Source organism: Triticum urartu, chromosome 1A (genome assembly GCF_056163025.1).
Source record: "Triticum urartu cultivar PI428250 chromosome 1A, HENAU_Tu73, whole genome shotgun sequence".
NCBI classification, from domain to species: domain Eukaryota; kingdom Viridiplantae; phylum Streptophyta; class Magnoliopsida; order Poales; family Poaceae; genus Triticum; species Triticum urartu.
This window is the reverse complement of record NC_141873.1, coordinates 409,395,725-409,401,922: the sequence shown is the minus strand read 5'-3', so window position 1 is coordinate 409,401,922 and position 6,198 is coordinate 409,395,725. Positions and strand designations below refer to the sequence as shown.

The following is a 6,198-nucleotide window of genomic DNA, read 5'->3' as shown; positions in this document are numbered from 1 at the left end:
TGGGGTAGGCGCGGCAGCCCGGCGCGGTCGCGTGGCGGCCCCCTCTTTCACGGAGCCGCGGCGGTGTCCCGAGGAGGAGCCGGCCTCACGGTCGTGCTTCCCCTTGCGGCCGTGGTTTCAGAACCCCATGGCTACGAGGCGGCCGGCTGGCGAGCTCGACGACGGGGAGAGGCTAGGGTTTGGGGTGTCGGGTTTCGAGGAGGCAGCGGGCTGGAGTGGGAAGTGTGGACGACGACCGGTCCACGGCCTCCCCATTTAAGAAGGACGGCGACCGTGCGCCTGGGCGGATGACAGATGAGGCCGGCTGCGCGTGCGCATTGGTGTTGGCGGGTGGGAGGTAGGTGGCCGCCTGCCACGCGGCCCCGACACGGACAAGCATCGCATCCGTTTGCTGTCCGCCGCAACCCAAACCCGGTGCATGTTTGCACTCGAAATGGATCAGCCCGAATACAAAACGAACCATCGCGTGCTGGGTCGTCTGATTGTCCCTTTTATTCTAAACAGACGGAGCCGGACGGGATGGAGTCGCGCGGTGGAGTCGGCCTTACCGCTCGGTTGACAATTTTTACATTTCATATCGTATCCGATCTTCCTTGGAAGCAGGTCCTGAAATTGTACAACGTGTTTGGTTTGGCAGAAAGCATGCAGATCCTGAAATTGACCGCAGTAATTTGTACAACGTGTTTGGTTCGGCACGGGTAATCATGTTGAGATTCTCTTGACACCATATAGCAGCCAGGCTACACCCAAAAGCAAAAGGAGGCTATTTGCATCGTCTCAAATGTATATACTTTCCTTTGGCACAAACATTTGTAAAGAAATCAACAACAAATTATACTCATTATATAATTATTACAATTCTAACACATAACTTTCAAAGTTAAAAAAGAACTTCCTAAGCTAACTTTTCCCTTTTCAGATATAATATTCGATCTTATTTATTCCACACTGCTGCAACCGCCTGAAGACGTCAGGAAAGCAACTCAAGAATATATTCGAAGAATACAAGCAGCTACGGTGGAGATCATTCTCATGGAGGCCCTGCCTCTCACACCTTCATTTTTTTCGCTCAACAAATTAATCACCCAAATCGGTCGGCGGCGGCAGCTAGCCAGAGATTGAAGCATTGCATTGAACCTCTCCATCGATCGGTACTGATGGAGAGGAACATGACAAACAACCCGCCGCTTCCGGTGAGGTGTCGAACTGACGGTCGATCCACACATCAAACTCTTAATCAGCTTGTTGTTGCCAACACATTTCTCTTTGGCCGTATTACTGCCGGCTACCCTACTACGGGTGATCGTTCGGACGGGAAGCAGGGCGTGGGCAGGAAGAAGAAGGGATGGTGCATGCATTACATACATGAATTGCGGATGGATCGATTTCTCTAAATTAATTTATTACTCGGCCGGAATCAACGAAGTAGGATAGGATGGCGCGCCTCTCCTCTCCTCTCCCCCTCCCACCACTGGCCCTCCACCACCCTGCACCCAGCCCATCTCCGGTCGCCGCAAGCTCTTCCCATGGCCACACGCTCATCACCAGCCCCTTGGACGCGCTGCTCCACTCTGTTGCGCCACCACCATCACCTTTCTTTGACCTTCCCTACGTTAAAGCGGGGCAGGTGGCTCTCCGTTGCTTCCTGGGACGTGGCAACGCCATGGGTGGAGTTCGAAGATGACTGCAGTTACTACCGCTGCCTCGCAGTCACCACGCCGGTGTTGCACCTTGCGTCGCCCCTCTACATCGTCTTTGAGTTCTCCACCCGCCACCTTGACGCCATCACCGTAGCTGCTCTGCTCCAAGCCACCCTTGGTGGCTGCGCCGCAGACTTCTTCGTCGCCCACTTCTCCCCCCTGGTCTTCCGCTTCCATGTGGCTTCCCCGTGGGTCGCGGAGATCATCCTCGACCAAAAATCGATCCGCCATCGTAACTACACCTTTTCTTTCGCTCTTTCACTACCTCTGCTTCCACCCACGCCTGCCGCGGCCGCCTCATGCATGTCGCTCGCCATCTGCTTGCAAATTCCAGAAGACCTCTGCCTTCACTTCGAAGGTGTGGTCTCCACGCAACTCCGGTCGACTATCACCATCGACCCATGCCACAACCTCCATGGTTGCCGCATGTACGCCCGCGTCATCCAATTCCCGTTTGCCCTAACCGCTGGCTCCATGGCCCTCATCCTCGCTCGCCTCTTCGGTGGCTGCTTCCCCCACTTCAGCGTTGTCGACGAGGGAGACTCTTGCTTCTCGTTTACCGTTGCCAACCCCGGGGTAGCCAACCTCATCGCTGCCATGGGCGACTTCCATAAACGGGACATGTTGATCAGCTTCCCTCGTCCGCCTACTCCGAGTGGCTTTGGACGCTCGCTCGCTGTAAAGGCCAAGCCCTCCGTGCATGGATCCACGGCTTCCTCTCCGACGACGAACATCTCTACTTCATCGTCCTCACCGTCAACATCCCTTAACATGCCCAAGGTTAGACGTGCTCGGCCTGGTATTAGTTTTTTTTACCGTATGCTTCATGCTAGTCACCCTAATCAACTACCACCACATATGCATTATACCTCTCACATCCACTGTTTCTGGGTCACCTTTATGCCACTAGCTGTTAGCCCTAATGAAGGGCTTGTTGAGTCAGCTCTAAACCACTGTTTTTCGGTCAAACAAGATTTTCATGCAATCAAGGTAGATGAGCTCATTTTCAAAACTGGCATCTTCTCCCGCTTGGCTAAGATTCAAATTCTTAAGTCCGGATCTCTGAACTTCTCTGGTTTTCGGCCTTTTCTCTTTGACCAGCTAGACGAGGTGGTTTCTCACTGCGGCCGACATCTAGCACTCTATCACTCCTTTTCTTATACCCCGCTCCAGCCGCGCTCCGTCTCTATCCTGGGCCCCTTCGTGCCACCCAGCCCATGCATGCACGACCCAACCCCAGCCGCCCTCACGGACGACCCGTACGTCCCCTCCCCCATGCAAGCTCTCTGGGCCTGCCCCATGCACAATGATGGCTACGCGACGGAGTCAGACAGACCAAATCCTCTCAAAGACCCATACGCAACACTCGAGGATATGCATGCATGCGTCCCTCTCGCTAGAACCCAGGCACCCCCTTTTGTCTCTTTGTCTGTGCCAAATCGGGCTCCCCCACTCCTCCCACCCGCGTCTAATCCGGACGGCGCTGCGCCGACCCCTGTCTCCCCCCGCCCGACCACTGTTTCCACTCCGTGTCAGGATGCTGCATTGGGAACCGATGAAGCTGCGAGGTCATGCACTCCCTGAAAGTGCTAGTTATCGACTAGTGGGGGGTGAATAGGCGATTTTTATGAAAGTCTTCAATACACGGGGGTTTTGAAGACAAGCAGTAGAAATGAACCTATTAACATGCAGCGGAAGGTAGACACACTAGACAAGCCATAGTTAAGTAAGCAATGAAGTGAAAGTACGAAGACTATCATTAGCTAGGTAGAATGGATCAAGATGGAAGATAGTATGAAGCCAGTCAACAACAATCTTCACTCAGTGAAGTCAATCAGATCATGCAAGCAGACAATGACTTCACGAAGACAAACTGTAAGTAAAGAGAGAGGTAAGGATAGAACCAGTTTCTTGGTGAGGACAGGTATTTGTTGGACCAGTTCCAGTTGCTGTGACAACTGTACGTCTGGTTAGGGAGGTTGAGATTCAACTCAGAAGACCGCGTCTTCACCTTATTCCCTTGAGCTAAGGACACATAGTCCTCGTCCAATCACTCTGGTAAGTCTTCAAGGTAGACTTCCAAACCTTCACAAACTTCGTTCATCGGCGATCCATAATGACTCTTGGATGCTCAGAACGCGACGCCTAACCGGCTAGAGGATTCACAGTCCTCAAGTGTAATAAGTCTTCAGATCACGCAGACAGAAAGACTTCAGTGATGCCTAACACTCTTTGGCTCTGGGTGTTTAGGGCTTTGTCCTCGCATGGATTTCTCTCTCAAAGACTTCGAGGTGGGTTGCTCTCAAACAACAAAAGCCGTGCACTAACTCTGAGCAGCCACCAATTTATGGTGTAGGGGGTGGGCTATTTATAGACACGAGGCAACCCAACCTGATTTGTCTGAAATGACCCTGGGTCACTAAGGAACTGACACGTGTCTAACAATCAGATTTCAAACACATGCGACAGCTTCACTTGGCCTACAAGTAAAGCTGACTTATCCAGCTTTGGATAAGATTTTCTCTCATTGTCTTCGCTCGAAGACATAGGATTTGGTTGAGCATCACTTCAGTCACTCTGACTTTGTTCACTTGGACCCCACTTAATAGTACGGTGGTTCTTATGACTCAACAAAGAAGAAAAGGAAACTACGAAACAACTATGTCTTCACAATCCATAGTCTTCATACGATGTCTTCTCATGTCATAGTCTTCAATGTGAAACTCTTCATAGACCACCATTGTCTTCAATGTCTTCACACATTTTAGGGGTCATCTCTGGTAGGTAAACCGAATCAATGAGGGACTACTACCTGTGTTATCCTGCAATTCTCACAAACACATTAGTCCCTCAACCAGGTTTGTCGTCAATACTCCAAAACCAACTAGGGGTGGCACTAGATGCACTTACAATCTCCCTCTTTTTGGTGATTGATGACAAACTGGTTGAAGTCTTCAACGGGGATAAAAGTATGTGAAATTGGAAGGATAAGGTATTTTCTTCATAAGTAGCAAAAGGCTCCCCCTGAAGATGTGCATATAAGTATTTTGATTTTGAATGCAAATGCACATGGCAGGTTTTACTTGTGGAGATCCTCTTCAGCTTATGAAGACAATTCATCATGCATGAAAGGATGTAATGACGATAATGACATGCATAATGAAAAATGGACGTCTGCGGAATGACTTCGTGCGGAATTTATCATCCCACATGCGGAATTTACCATCGCATCACATAGTTGACAGAAAAAGGTAGCAGACGACCATCAAGTTTAAGTGTTACAACTCAAAGAACCGAAAGTATCAAAAGCGGGAGTTGTAAACACTTGGCAAAAAAAGTATAGCAACCACCCAATAATGACCCGCTTGAAGACTATCAACTCAAATGCTTCTCCCCCTTTTGTCAGTAAGGACCAAAAAGGTTTGAAGACACAGAGCTCTACTCGTTCCCATGAGCAGGTGAAGTTGTAGGGTCGATGTTGTAGTCCGGTGGTGCAGATGAACTTGGTGCAGTGTTGATTCGAGGAGAAGTTGTAGTTGGTGAAGTAGCATCATCTTCGTCATCGACGACTCTGGCATCGATAGTTGCCGCTGAGGAGGAGTACTCAGAGTCTTCGAGGGAGGGAGTCTGACGCAAGACAACGTTTCTGGGAGGAGTGGAATCAAATTTGAATCTCTCGGTGAAGCCATCCTGTTGAAGATCATCTTCAGAGCTTAGCAATGTCAGACTCTTCCACGACCGCCGACAGGTTTCATGTGTGACAAAGGCATTCTTGGTGGCAAGGTTGCGAATTCGATTAACATCCACCAAGAGTCTCTGCATCTGATGCTTGAGCCAGTCATGATACTTGTCCTGTTTCTAATGCAATGCCACGAGAAGCTCTTGGTCATTGAGAGCGCGAGAGAGCTTCTGAGGCCTTTGAGCAATGGTGCTTTCAGTGGCTTCAGTGTTTGCGCGACGAGGTGCAAGAGTGTTACCAGCCAAGGGATAAACACGAGTGGCAACAAGAACTCCTTAAATGGGTTGAGTGAAGCTTTGGTGATCTACATTGTGAAGATATAGAGGCTCCTTGGCAGGTTCAGGGTAGATGGCTTCTATAGACATATCAACCTCTGGCAAGAAGATAAGGTGGTTGCGCGCAGAGGGCTGATAGTTGATAGTAGAGTGAAGCTTAATGAGGTGCATTACCCATGGAGCATAAAATTTTAGACCAAACAAATCAGGGCCAGATGCAGCAAGTTGCCTGATGAAGAAATCCCGAGCATTGAAGCTGATGCCATTTGAGAGATAGAAAACCAATGTATTCATTGCTCCTTCAAGCTTCGCTGCAGGAGAATGTCCTTTGACAGGCCAGAGAGTTCGCCTTACGATATGATAGATGGTGCGGGGCAGATACTCCAGGTCGTCAGCAAAGAACTCCTTTGGATATTCAGCATCTTGTGGTAGTGGCTTCATCATACTCAGCATTTGGCTCATGTTCGGCTTAGGCTTCTGGAAT

The 6,198-nt window shown here is 50.0% G+C and overlaps 1 pseudogene; it reads left to right on the top strand.

The window, feature by feature from the left end:
• The first annotated feature begins 1,435 nt into the window (after positions 1–1,435).
• On the top strand, positions 1,436–3,284 carry LOC147991460 (uncharacterized; annotated as a pseudogene).
• Positions 3,285–6,198: the final 2,914 nt, after the last annotated feature.